The sequence below is a fragment of the Dromiciops gliroides genome, chromosome 2, assembly GCF_019393635.1.
Source record: "Dromiciops gliroides isolate mDroGli1 chromosome 2, mDroGli1.pri, whole genome shotgun sequence".
Taxonomy (NCBI): Eukaryota; Metazoa; Chordata; class Mammalia; order Microbiotheria; family Microbiotheriidae; genus Dromiciops; species Dromiciops gliroides.
Genome location: NC_057862.1, coordinates 681,727,128 through 681,742,310, shown reverse-complemented (window position 1 = coordinate 681,742,310; position 15,183 = coordinate 681,727,128). Strand labels below are relative to the sequence as shown.

Genomic DNA, 15,183 nt, shown 5'->3' with positions numbered 1-15,183 from the left:
TGTTCTTAGGGCAGAGAGACCTTTGTTTAGAATTTCAGTTGTGCCTGATTCTTTGTGACACCAATTGGGTTTTCTTAGCAAAGAGAATGGAGTGATTTGCCATTTCCTTCTCCAGATAATTTTACAGATGAGGAATTGAGAAACCGAGTTAAGTGACTTGCCCAGGGTCACATATTTGGTAGGTGTCTGACACCAGATTTGAAAACATGAAGATGAGTCATTATGACTCCAAACCCAGTACCCTATCCACTGAACCACCTAGGTGCCCACTGCAGAGGACTATAAACAAGTTAACAGGCTCTTTACACAACCATCTAGTGGGATAAGGAATCAGGAAATTCCAGTCCTCACTCTACCCCCTTCAATTTAGTGTTTGAAAGAGGGCTCTCTCTGGACCTCATTTTCTTTCTCTGTTTCTGAAGGAGTGGGAATAGATAAACTCCTTTCAGTCCTAACTTCTTATGATAACCCCCCATCCCAAACATGTGATATTCATTTTCTAAAAGACATGGCTGGATTTTTGCTGAAGTAAAATACACAGCTGCCTCTTAGTTTGATGTGAGAGATATTGAAATTACTCCTTATCCAGTTGAAATTACTCCATTCTCTGATCTGCCACAGAATCTGGAAATCCTGTTATTAGTCTGTACATTCATCCATTCATCTATTTATTGTTTGTTTGTTTAATCAGTCAATCATTCCATAAACAGGTCAATAAGAATTCATTAAGTATTTACCAGGTGTTAAGCTGCAAAGACAAAAGTGGAGACATGCCTGTTTTCAGGGAGCTCGCATTCTATTGGAAGAGGGGAAGATAAACAGTAGGGATTGGGGAATGGACCTGTGGATCAAAGTCCAGAAGTCTTGACCAGGGCCAGGAGCATCATGAAGGATGTAGGAGGAATTTCTATATTGGTAGTTCTCTACGTTGAAAAAACCACAATTAATCTTGGATTTAAATTTTTTGTAGTACTTTGATGTTTTCAAAATCCTTTATATACATGATCTCATTTTCTCTTTTGGCTTGAGATGGTATAAAGAGCCTCTCTGAAATACTTATTGCCATTTCTAGTTCATATACACATTGGGATGTGCACACTAATGTTCATCCTCACATCCTCACAGGGGAATATGTGGAAAATGCCTTATTAATATTAAAGTGCTACATCAATGCTATTTTTCATCATCCTGTAGATCTAGAGCAAGGGTTCATGAATTTATTTTATAATATTTTGATAACCTTATTTATATTGATTTATTTCATAACAATATGTGTTTTATTCATTTATAAATAATTACTTAAGAAAAAGTTTGATAGGCCTCGTCAGACTGCATAAGGGGTTCAGAACATTTAGAAAAAGTTAAGAATTCTGGACTGGTGCTTGAAGGGACATTACAAACATCCTAATCCCATAATTTAACAGGTAATTATTTACTCACTTCAGCTTAGTGTGAAATAAGGTGTTATCATTCTCTTTTTACAAAGAAGAAAAACGGAAGCCCATAGAAATAAAATGACCTGTCCATGGTCAGAGGACTAAAGAATCACCTATTTAGAACTAAAAGGGACATTTGAAGTCATTGAATCCAACCCTTTTATTTTAGAATTGTGGAAACTGATGCCAGCAAAGTTATGTCCAAGGTCACACAATTATTGTGAGGGGTAGATTTAAACTCAGTTCTCTCATAAATCCAAGTCTGATGCCCTTTCCACTGTACTATACCACGTTAAAAAGCACAGGTAAAATTCCCCTTCATAGGGGTTCCCATTCATTGTAGCAAATATGAATTGAGTGGGATGGAGAATCAGTGTTTCTAGGAGATGAAAGCATGAAGCATCCCTCTGGGCTAGAGTGGTCCATAAGACTCTCCAGAGTTCAGTGGCAAAGATTTGGAAGAGACACAGAAGCTAGATCAGGGTTTTCCAGGTCAGGCACACCATGTGAGTAAAGATAACAAGAAGGAAAATGTGGTGTACATCTGTGGAATAAGAAACAGAGTGGGATGGCTCTAAAGTAGAAGTGTCAAGTGGGTCACATATGGCTGACAATGCTCTTGCCAGTCCAAACCAGGTTAAAATATAATTGGGAAATATTAAAAAAATGAAATAAAACAAAGATCATAATACATTTCAAAACTAAGTTAATATGTGTCTCACAGGGGTCCTCATATATGCATTAGTGGTCCTTATTTCTATTTGAGTTTGACACCACTGAAACTCAGGCATTCCTCTATTCTACACTCTGCTTCCATGGGAGAAAAAAGCCCCTTTTCACAAAGACAGCTATTCCAAAGTGGAAGGGGTCACTTCTCATGGTAGTGTGATCCATCTCCTAAGAGGACTTCAGGGAGAGGCTTGATGAACTCTTTACTGCTATGCTGTAAAAAGGATTCTTCTCTAGGTTGAAGCAGATGACACCTGACATCACTTCTAACCCTGAGAGCCTACCAGTGATGGTCATTCCCCTAAGTAGCTTTAAAAAAAGACAGTCATGACCAGCCAGACAAGAATGATTTATTCTTGTATCAGGGGAAAAAAAAAACTTCACATAATTTCCCAATTTTCCAAGTGTTGCAAATGTTAGCAATCTGCAAAGGAAAGCATAGTTATGCATAGCTATGCATAAAGAGCTGTCCAGGGTTCCGCATCCACTAGTTGAACATCTTTGCACTTAGTGACTGCAGATGCTTGGAAAGAACAGCATACATGCAGCACTTAAAAAAAATAGGAATGAAATGCAAGACCCCAGTGGCAAACTCTCAATATAATGCCTTCATTGTGTTCCCCCAACCCTGCAAATAGCGTTAGTTCTTGGGAATGCAGAGACATACTGTGGTTTAGTTGAAAGTGACCTGAATTTCAAGTTGGGAATCCCAGATTCAAATCCTAGCTGTGGTCCTTGTGTGAGGTTGTGTGCAAATAATTTTACTTTTATTGGATTAAATTTCCTCATAGGTAAGATAATAAATTTAAACTAGATCATCTCTAAAGTTACTTTTAGGTCTAAATTCTATGATTCAAAATTACAAAAAAGGCATCTCTAAGAAGCTTCAGCATTTGTTACAAAGTCCATAGGAAAGAGCTCATGAACTTTACTCAAAGGAAAGATTTCCACAATCTCTCTCCAAGCCTATGTTATTTTGAATATAATTTTAACTAATTTGGTTTACTGGTTTCAAAACCCATAGGTGAGCAGAAGCAAGAAGTTGGTCAGACTAGTAGAGATGAGTATGATGACAATAGCAAAACGTGACATCTGAGTCAAGGGAGGCAAGAAAGTATAAAAATGTGAAACAGGCATGTAAAGCACAGTTGTCTGTGGCCATTTAGAACAGCAGCAAAGAGCACTACATGCCAAATTAGTCCCCAAGGGCAAAGCAACATAGCTAAGTAAGATATTTGGCATTCATAATGATGTCCTTAAGTCATCAAAAAATATATTAGTTGGCTATATGTGGAGTAGTAAGTAATACATTTTAAAGGAATTTCCATAAAACATAATCACTATGAAAATTATACTTAGGATAATAATATTCAGAGCTAAAAGGACCTTGGAAACCAAGCTGGAGTAGATAAGCTACAAAATCATTTCAGAGAGAAGAAAACTGAGGCCCAGAGAGTCAACCTTGCTCAAGGCCAAAAAGGTGGTTACAAAGCTTGGTGTCCAGAGCTCAGTCACCTCCCTTGAAATTCAGATTCAGTGGTCTTTGCATTATGACACAGAAATACGCCATGTCATTTAGGAGGGTTTCCATCCCCAAATTAATTGAAAATCTTTAAAAAAATAAGTTTAAAGGCAAGCATTCTTTCTTATAGTATGATGCAGTATGGAGAGACCTGGATTTGGATAGGTATACCTGTGTTCAAACTCTATGACTTCTTAATTTGAGGTGGTTTACTGGGTAGGATGCTGGGAGTTGGAGTCAAGATATGAATTCAGATTCTTCTCAGACACTTCCTGGACAAGTCACTTAACTTATCCCAACCTCACTTTTCTTACCAGTAAAATCAGAATGATAATAATAATACCTACTTTATTAAGTTGTTTTGACAATTAAATAAGAATAATAGCAACAGTTTTCAAATAATGTAGAACTATACAAATGTTAGCTGTCATCATTATTAATTCACTTTATATTTGTGAATCTCAGCTTCCTCTTCTGTAAGATGGAAAAATCTTACTTATTGTAAGAATATTTTAAATGACTAGCCTAATTTTGGGGGCTAATCTGACTGGAGGACTAATTCTGGGACTTTTGACTATTTGGCTATCTGACTGCTATTAATTTAATGTGGGCCATTTATAAAGTTCCACCACACTGCTCCACTCCCAAATTGATAAGCAAAATATTAAGAAGCCTCTTAACAAAATAATCAAAGCAGAGTTTATTTATGAGATACTATTTAAAATTAAGAACACAGGGAAATAAAATGTACAACCTGACTGCATTGTAGTGCGTCTCTTTCCACTGTGTCTCTTTCCCACCTGCTGGGCCTGGATCTTCTTTAATACAATAAGGGCCTTAGCCACCTCTTGCCTTAGGGCACTCAGGTCCTTTACTCTAACTCTGAGCCCCTTTCACTTTGTAAATCCCCTTGTTTCTAACTTTCCTCTCCTTACTGCCACCGCTGAACCCGTGTTTCTCTATCACCAATCTTCTATCTGTCTGTCTGTCTGCTCTGTCAGTCTGCCCTTCGGCCTCTCTTTTCTCTGTTCCTAGTCCTTCTCATCTTCTCCTGCATCCCTGTAGCCCCCTTCTCTCGTCTCCCTCTGCCAGTCTTTCTAATCTTGTCAGCCCTTTCCCTGAGTCTAACTCCCAGGTCTATATATAACTTTTCTTCTCTCCACTCAAATCTCGGGGCTTCCTGCACCCCCACAGACCAAGTTAATCATCCAGCCAGGGCTGTGGCTGGTGGGGGGATGGTGCACTTGAGCCTCACGTGATACACTACAGCCCAGCCTGGACAAGCCCAGGATCTCTCGGATGCCTCCGCTCAGGTTGGAGGGAGCTGGGGGCTTTTTCCCCCCAGCTGTCTCACATGGTGTCTTGTACAGCCCATGGGGCTTTTTGGCTCAACTGAAGCTGAGGGGGAGGGGCACCAGTCCCTCCCACACTGAAGAGATCCTGAGGGCCTAAGGCTTTCTAATCTCAGCCAAAAGGTAGGGTCCCCAAATCAAAATAAATTTCCACATTATCTTCTATGAGTTTTGAGAGAAATCCTTGTAGACATAAATCTGATATATATGTAAATTATTATTCTTAATAAAATACCAAGAGAAAAGTACTTTTGCACTAGTTACAGAAAGACAGAATGGTACAGTATGGAGGAGATGTGAACTGTATTAATGAATAAAGGATTCACACTAATAACATCATGAATCCACATTTCCCCAAAGATAAATGATCAAACGAAATGAACAAAGAATTCTCAAAATAAGAATCATATACAATATTAACAACCCCATGAATGATCCAAATCACTCCTAATAAGATAAATTAAAATTCAAAATACTCTCAGGTTTCATCTCTAGATGAATTTCTCATCTCTGGAAAATTGCTATGGCCACAATAAATGGGAATATCTGAGGTTGGCATGGGTGTAGAAATACAAGGATTGTAATACTTTGTTGGTGAAATTGCTAATTGGCCAAATATTCCAAAAGGGAGTTTGGAATTTGGAATTGTGCTAAAAATGATGAAAATGTCTATACCTATTAACTTAGACATGCCACTCTTAGGTATATATCATAGGGAGAGTTTAAAAAGAGAAATATCATATATATGTGTATGTCCATGCCTATATAATGTGTACATATATACATATACATGTTTACAAGGTCGTAGCTGCAGGTGGTACAGTGGCTAGATCACTGGCCCTGGATTCAGGAGGACCTGAGTTCAAATCTGGTCTCAGACAGTTGACACTTACTAGCTGTGTGACCCTGGGCAAGTCACTTAACCCTCATTGCCCTGAAAAAAAGTCATAGCTGCATTTTTTGTGTTAGTGAAAAATATAAACACATTAGAATTCCATTGGGGAATGGATAAACAAATTGTGGTACATGGAGTTGATAGACTATCACCATGCAATACAAAATGATCCACATTAAAAAAAAATAGTGAAATATGGGAGGGAGAACCTATCTGAAATGAAGCAAAGTCAGCAGAATTGATAAACAATCTAATTTGAAATAACAAAAACAAAACAAGACTGATATCTCTAATCATAATGTGTCAACTTAATTCTGGAGAACTGAAGAGAAATTACACCTCTCTTCATGCATTGGAGTGGAGGGTGATACATGTAGAATAATACATAAGCAGCCAGACATGGGTGAAGTGTTGGTTGTTCTGAGATAGGTTTTTTGCGGGGAGGGACAATGAAAGTTAAATGACTTGCCCAAGGGCCACACAGCTAGTAATTGTCAAGTGTCTGAAGCCGAATTTGAACTCAGGTCCTCCTGAATCCAGGGCTGGTGTTAATCCACTGTGCCACCTAGCTGCTGCCCTGAGATAGTTTTAAAAAAATGTTTGTTATACATAAAATTTGAGCAGGCAAGGGGAAAGGTTATATTTGGAAATGTACATGATGTAAATAAAAACAAAAGAATGCAAAAATATTTTTCGAAATAAAAAAGAAATAAACTATAAGTGCAACGTGTTGTACACTATGTATACACAGTGACCTATCAAAGCAGAGCACCCTCTTTGGGCTCACTCTCCCAATTCACATTGAAACAGTAGAATAGATTCCCAGGAGGCTGTGGTTTCCTTTGGGGTTCTTTATCAAGTAACCACGAAGGGCTGTATTTTTCTATTAATGTCACTAAGAAGCTCCCATCAGTGTGATTCCCATTGAATATCAGCTAGTAGCCTCAGTAGTCTTTAGAACAGAGACATTTACTAAATGGCATTGTAAGAATGGCTGGTGCAAAAATATTCTCCCTCCCTTCAAAGCCTAGGGCTTGTACACACAGGTTCCAAGGTAAGAGAGTTTAAACTTAGTATGTGATAGTAGTGAGCCATATAGGTAGAGAAGATGTAGCTAAAATGTAAACTCACTTAAATTTCTAGAAATTCATCCTTGAATCTGTAGAATTAATCTCTGGTTCAAAAAAGCCCCCATGCACCTTGAAGTAGTTTCCTTTTTCAGGTGACTTCTTTTTGTATCTGTCTGTATCTGTGCTCATCTGTATTATGTTGAGGGTACCACTATCTTTCCAGTCCTCTAGATTGTAACCATCCTTGAATCCTTACTCTCTGTTACTCCTCATATCTAATCTGTTGACAAAGCTGGTTAATTTTACCTGTTCAATATCTCTTAAATATTTCCACTTCTCTTATCTGATACTGCTACCATATTGGTACAGGACCTGTCCTCCATTTAGCCCCTAAAATGAACTCAAGTGCAACTATATCATTCCCTATTTCTTAAACTCCAGTGGCTCCCTATTATCTCCAGAATCTCTGTTTACCAGTCAAAGCCCTTCATAACCCCTTCCCTCCCCTACTCAACCCTTCTGGTCTTTTTACTCCTTTTTACTTTTCTCCAGTCTTTTTGCTCCTTACTCTCTGCCACATACTCTGATCCAGGGACACTGGCATTGCTTTTCCCATAAACAAGACATTCCACCTCTTCATTCTGGGCATATTCCTGATTGTCCCCCATGCTCAGAATATTCTCTCCCCTTTTTTCTACCTCCTAGATTCCTTCAAGTTCCAACTAAAATCCTATGTTCTACACAGTCTTTCCCAAGCCCTCTTAATTTTAGTGTTTTCCGTCTCTTATTTTTCCCATTTATTCTGCAAATAGCTTGTTTGTACATATCTGTTTACTATTGTCTCTCCCACTAGATTGGGAATTTCTGGAGAACAAGGACTGTTTTTTGACTTTTTAATTTTTTTGGTATCTTCATTGCTTAGCACAGTGCCTAGCATATAGTGGGAACTTAGTAAATGTTTACTAATTGAGTGCTAATGTTTTTCCTTCATGTGTTACTCTCTACTCCAGGTTGAATGTATTATCTCCTACTGGTCTTTTCTCTCCAGTGCAATGCATGGTCAATGGAAAGAGGGAGCCAAGAAAGGAAGAAATTCTCTGCTCTTCCCCTTTGAAAAATTTGTCTTGAACTAAAATTCTCTATCCTAGAACTGAAATATTTTTCTATGTGGGCTGGATCCCTCTGAAATGAATTAACTCATAGACTAACTAATATTCCTCATTACTACTGGGGACGCCAGCATTTCCCCCATTACCTCAGACTTATAGCCTTGGCCTCATCCTTGACTTCTCAGCTACACTAAACTCAAACATCCAATCTACTACCAATGCCTGTCCTTTCTGCCTTCACAACATTTCTCCTGTATGTCTTCTCTCTACACTCAGAGAAGCTACCACTTCAGTTCAGGTGAACCAACTAGATCACATCCTTATCATCTCTCACCTGCACTATTACAATTGCCTTCTAATAGGTCTCAAGCATTCAAGTCTTTCTGCTCTACAGTTGACCTTCCACCCCTTAGCCAAAGCAATCTTCTAAAAGGTATAGATCTGACTTTGTTATCCTCCTATTCAGAAACTCCAGTGGTTCCGTTGTAACTCCAGGATCATATGCAAAGTCTTCTGTTGGCATTTAAAGATCTTCCCATCGATCCAGTTTTCTCATCCTTTATGATCCTGAAACACTGGTCTTTTTACTGTTCTCCACAGCACCCCATCTGCTATTTCTGTGCCTTTTGATAGGTCATCTCCTCTCCTGGAATGCCTTGCCTCGTCATCTTTACCTACTGGATTCCTTCAGTACTTGGCCCAAATCCTGGCTTCTGCAAAGGGAGATCTTTTATTTGCTGCAGGTATATTCCCCTCTTAGTTCACATTTTATCCACTTTCAATATACCTTATGTGTATTTTTATTTTATGTATATTTTACATATATATGTATATGTGTATATATATATATATATATATATATATATATATATATATATATATTTGTCCCCCATTAGTATGTGAGCTCCTTGAGGACACAGACTCTTTCCTTCTGTCCCCCAGTTCTTAGCATAGGACTTGCACATAGCAAGCATTTCATAAAGACTTGCTGACTTGACACTATGCACATGGGAGGCATTATGATAATTATAATAGCATTTATATCACACTTTATGGTTTGCAGAGGACTTTGCATATGCTACCTCATTTGATCTTCGCAACAGCCTTGTGAGGTACGTGATATCATTATTCTCATTTTACTGATGAGGAAACTGAGGCAGAGAGGTTAAGTGACTTGTCTAGGGTTATACATTTAATAACAGTTTGAGACAGGGTTTGAACCTAGGTCTTCTTAATTCCAAGTCCACCACTATCTACACATAATTACAATTAAGTTTTAGTTATCTGGAAAATCAATTTGAGTGAAAGGACTCATTCCCAGTGATGCTAGGCATAAGGCATTGTGTCAATCACAATGCTTTTAATAACTCTGTGATGCAAGACATGATAATCCCTGCAGATTTTCCTTCCTTGTTATGCTCTGCCTATATTAATACTGAAATCAGTGTGCATTCTCTCTGCACCCACTGACAACACACCTGGAAACAAAGTGGGCCCTGGGGGGGATGGGAATGCTCTTTCCACAGTCAAAAACCCATATTCATAGAACTGAGAACTGAGTATTTAAAACCACAAGAACACAACCACAACCACAACAATGCCTTCTCAATTACTGACTGTTTGGAGGCATGGTACTTGGAGTTCTTCTAATGTCATCATTAAGCAAGGCAGAGTGTTGAGAAATTAGAAGTGGTGATAGATCCGTTTAGGCTAATAAAACTCTAGCTGCATGATTGTATCCAAGGCTAAGCATCAGAGTGTAGGAAGGGATCTGATTGGCTGGCGAGCGTTCCAAAGGAGGGTGACAAGGATGGCAAAGGGCCTTCCATTCAAGCCAGTTCTCTTGATTCCAAGATTACTTCTCTTTCCATCACCCCGTTGCTGGCACTTAAGGTCTCAGAACCAATCTCCTGACAGATCAAGGTCGATGCTGATTCAGGCTGGAGTCTAAAATAACACCTAGTATTTACCGGGCATTTTCCCTGAAGTAGAGAGAAATGAATCAACAGTTTCATTTGGCAGCTATTGGGGGGTAATAGGACACTGGGATGCATCAGGAGAAGAATGCTTTCCAGAACGGGCAACGTGATAGTCTTGCTGCCATCTAGTCTGAGCAGGTGAGCAGGCAACATATAGAATATTGTGGTCAGTTCTGGGGGCCAGATCTAAGAAAGGAAATCGATAAACTGGGTACATATCAGAGAAAGGAACTGGAATGTTAAAGAGCATTGAGCCCATGACAAGTGAGGATTAGTTGAAGGAATAAGGGATGTTTAACCAGGAGAAGAGCAGACTCAGGGGGAACATAATAACTAGCTATAAGTGTCTAGAAGGACTAAGCTTGTTCTCCTTGATCCTAGATGACAGAAGGACTAGTAATGAGGAAATTGCAGCTAGGCAGTGAGAGTAATAAAGTACTGGATTTGGAGTCAAGAAGATTTGAGTTCTGTAAAGAATTAATTGTTATTTGAGGTTTTTTTGCCTTGGCGCACACTGGCCTGGGGATCCTCAAACTGCATGGTGCTCCACCCACTGGTTGTAGCCATTGCCATGGCACTGGCACCTCATGTCATCACCACTTGCCAACGCCCACATAGGCCTGGCAAAATGATAATGATTGGAAGCCTAGTGAGGGCAGTCATGTGACTTTCAGAGCGGCCGGTCAATTGGCTGGGGGCTGTGTGGGGCTTCTGGGAATGGGGAGGAGAATTCACCATTCTGGCTGGAAGCTGGAAGGCGACAGGAGTTCTGTTGTGTATTTTCAGCTGATTCCTGGGCAGTGGTATTTTTCAGGTTCTATAATTACCCTTTCCCCATTTTATTTCCTTTCCCTTGATCCTGCTGATCCTGTTTGTGTTTTTTTTTAAAGTTCATTCTTGTTAAAATAAATCCTGTTCTGTTTTGAGGGAGGCTGCTGGTCTCCTTCCTTGCCCCAATATTGCAGCGAGCCGCTTAGCTAACACTCCCCAATTAAAAATTGGTCCCCATAGTTCAAACACTGCATTGGGTCTTTACCTGTTGTGTGATCCTGGGTAGGTAACTAGCAATTGTTTCTTTTCTGGCCAGAAAGTCTGAGGATCTTCCCCTCCCAGACTGACCCTTTGGGATAGGGAAACTAGGCCATCTTTTACCTCAATTCTTACCTACCTTTTTTTTAGTCATTGAATGGATGTTGCCTTAGACAAACTGGGACATGAGAAAGATCTTAGCTCAAGAAGGCCAAGGTCTCCCTCTGTATTTGGGGGTAGCACCAGTTATCCTGACCTTTGTCTTAGTACTGGACCCCAATGACTCTGGAGGAGAGAGTGAGGCCAATGACTACATAGCCCTGCCTCACTTAAATCCAATTCACTTGCAAGTCAAGACATCACCCTCCTGATGTCATTGGGACTCTTTGAGAACTAAGGATGTGCAACAATGACCCTGGGCAAGTCACTTAACCTCTCAATTTCAGTTTTAGCATCTGTAAAATGGGAATAATAATAGTACCTACCTTACAGGATTTTTAGTGAGTAACAAACAAGATAATGTATGCCATTTTTTATTAAATCTTTTGGGGGTGAGGTGAGACTCTTTGTCACCCCAATTGGGGTTCTCTTGGCAAAGATATCGGGGTAATTGGCTGAATAGTTTCTCCAGATAATTTTACAGATGAGGAAACTGAGGCAAGTTGGGTTAGCTTACTTCCTTGGGGTCACACAGTTAGAAAGCATCTAAGGCCAGATTTGAACTCATGAAGAGGCGTCTTCCTTATTCCAAGTCCCGTGCTCTATCCATTACACCACCTAGCAGTCCATATGGAAGTACTTACATGAATAAAAATTATCATTGATGATGATGACACACTGTTGATGATAAATATGATGATGACTTGAGGTCAGGGAAAACAAAACAAAACAAGACTTGGAACAATTAGAGCAGAATAAGCTCCCTAGGGAAGTAATGGGTTTCCCCTTCTGTAGATGTTGGATGGTCACTTGTTGAGAACATAATAAAGTTTTCTTCAGGTATGGGATAGACTAGATGGCTGTTAAGGTTCCTTCCAACTCAAAGATTCTGTGATGATGTGAACTCATTGCCTGAGTGGTCTATCCTACATCTGCCAAGGGAGAGAACTTGAGTTATATCTAGGACATTAAACTTGATGACTGTGGCATAATCTGGAAATATATGCAATTTGATGAGCCTCAATCTTTTCTTATGCCAATTTATTTCCTTAAGTGTTGTTGGACAAAGATGAGCTGGAGTTTCAATGAGCCTTAGTTTGCATTTCAAGCACCTGCTTATCAGAGAGAGAGGGAGAGAGAGAGAGAGAGAGAGAGAGAGAGAGAGAGAGAGAGAGAGAGAGAGAGAGAGAGAGAGATCAGAGAGCTTAGCAGCAAAAAAATAACTTTTTACAAAGAGTATTTTATTTATTCTAATTACAGAGAAAGAGAAATTTTAACATTCATTAAAAATTTAAAGTTCTAAATTTTCTATCTCCCTTCCTTACTCTCTCCCTCAGATGGTAGCAAAAACTTTTAAAATCCAAATCCATGGAAAAGCTGAATTTCTTTCTTCATTTGCTGATTTGAAGGGATTCTTAAACTTCCTATCCAGGGGTGTCCATACCCTTCCTCCATCCTCCATTCTTTCCCACCTTCTATATACCCTCGACACGAATGCCAAACTGATATTCCTATAGCATCAGCTGTCCTCATCAGGCCCCTACTGAAGAACCTTCAGTGACTTCCCATTGTATCTAGATAAAGTACCAACTCCTCTCTTTGGCATTTAAACTTTTTGTAATTTGTCCACCCTCTAGTCAAACTAGCCTACTTGCCATTGTTTTCACACCACATTTCATCTCCCTTCTTACTTTTGCATAGATAATAACCAATGCAGAGATCTTTCTTGCTCCTCACCTCTGCCTCTTGGAATGCCTACTGACACTGAAGGGTCAGTTGAAGTGCAATGTCCTAAATGAGACATTTTAGTTATTCCCTGCTATTAATGCTTTCCCTGCCATTATTTTGCATATCTGTCTATCTATCTGTCTATCTATCTATCTATCTATCTATCTATCTATCTATCTATCTATCTGTCAGCTAACTAGCTAGCTATTGACATGGGGTTAAATTAGCATATTAGTATAAATTATGGGATAACTCAGAAGTTTTCTCCTCGAGAAGGAATACTAAATGAAGGACCACACACCTAAGAAGTAAGGGGAGATAAGTCCATTAGGTATGGCTACTACTTGAGCAGCACCTGCCTAGGGACAGAGATAACTCCAGACGTCAGGACTACCACCCCTCATTCAAGCTTTTCCCAGCCTTCTATTCATTCAAGCTTTTCACACCTTACCCCCAAAAGTAACTTTCCATTGTCTATTCTTTTTTTTATTTTAATGGTTTTATTATTGAAATATTTTCATCCTATCCCCTTAAAAAAACAAATTCATTTTCCTTCCCATCCTGCCTCCCAACAACCTTCCCTGTCCTTCTGTATTTTATTTCAAAATTCTGGGATGAGCAGCCATCTTGAAATGTGTTCATTGGGTAGCCTTATGAAGCCATTTGGTAAAGAAGAAGGGGAGGGGAGGAAAGAAGCTCTGTCCATGGCTACTATAGGGCTTTGGCTATGAGCTCTTAGGTTAGCTCTATCTCCTCAGCATCTGGACAGGTAGAGGCAAATTCCTCTCTGGCATAAGCATTGTGCAGATATCTTTGCACCCCTCAAATTCTTCTGGGATAGAAAATCTCCTATATGTCTTACATACAACCTGTAAAATGTGAAGCTTGGGCAGTAGGTTGCAATCGGCCAATGTAAGCTCATCACCATCCAGAAACTTTCTGTGGGAGACACCCTCATCTCCTGCACTTGTCTCATCAATCTCCTCAGGAAGTGGTGATGTCAGATAGTTGTCTAGAACCTTCAGGGCTTTCAACAGCCCCTTCTCCAAGTTGGCATCGAGTGCTGGGTTTGAATTCTCTATGTAGGCAGAAAATTTGGTGAGGACATCTAGGCCAGCTGCATTAGATTCTGGGTTCTTTGCTGCCAACTTGGGGCACCTAGGAGGACTCAGCACCTTCTCCAGAAACTCTTCAATCTTGTTAGTTTCTGTGTATACTTCATTGCCATACAGTAAAAATGGGAGCTGACCTCTAGGACACAACTTCTCTACTGTCTCGGTTCTCCTCTTGGTGTCTACAGTGGTGACATTGAAGGTGACACCCTTAAGTCAGAGTACCATGAAAAGTCTTTGAGAGAAGGGGCAGTTCCCAATCTTGGCACCATCACTGCTGGCCTTGACGAACAACTCGACCGGTGTCTGCTCTTCGGCCATGGCTGCGACTGGGACCAGGAAGCAGCAGGCACTGGGGAAACTGGGAGGGGCCTGGGGTGGAGGGAAGGTGGGTTGTAAAGTTTAGGGAGCTTTCCCCTCAAATGTCCTAGGACTCCCTCTCTTAGGTCACCAGGCAAGACACACACTCTCACACACACAGTCACACGTAGACACCCCAGCTTGGTCCAGATCCTCCCCCACCCCCCTTTCACTCCCCATCTATTCTTTATAAAAGCTTTGGCCTCCCTTCCATTCTGGGAGGAGAAAGATGTCTCTAAGCCATCTCTTCCCTTTGAGGTTAAGGTTTTTACTCCCCTCTTGGTCATTTTCTCTAGTGCCCCAATAAAAGAACATTTTAATTCTAATAGAACTATGTGCAAGAGTATAATTCTTTACAGAGGAATACCTAAGGACCCCCACCACCTATTTCCCCTATGTCTGTCTGTCTGTCTCTTATCTATGTATTTTCAAATATCCATAAAATGTAATTTCTTACCCACTCCCTTTAGAATATCATTCCCTGAAGACAAGAAATGTTTTCATTATTTTCTTTTTATTCCTAGTGCCAGGAAATTCTTATGAATAGAATTAAATTGGTGCAGGTAGGTCAGTCCTGCAGAGGTAAACCTTGTTCAGGTAAAAGAGGTGTGAAATCCTTGCCCCAAGTCCTCTCCTGTGCCAAGAGCAGCCCAACACCTCCTGAGGCAGCCCATTTCACATTTTTATTACTTCAATTTTTAAT

The 15,183-nt window shown here is 39.9% G+C and overlaps 1 pseudogene; it reads right to left on the bottom strand.

Moving 5' to 3' along the window:
• Positions 1-13,719: 13,719 nt before the first annotated feature.
• Positions 13,720-14,441, bottom strand: LOC122742360 (annotated as a pseudogene).
• Between the last annotated feature and the right edge of the window lie 742 nt (positions 14,442-15,183).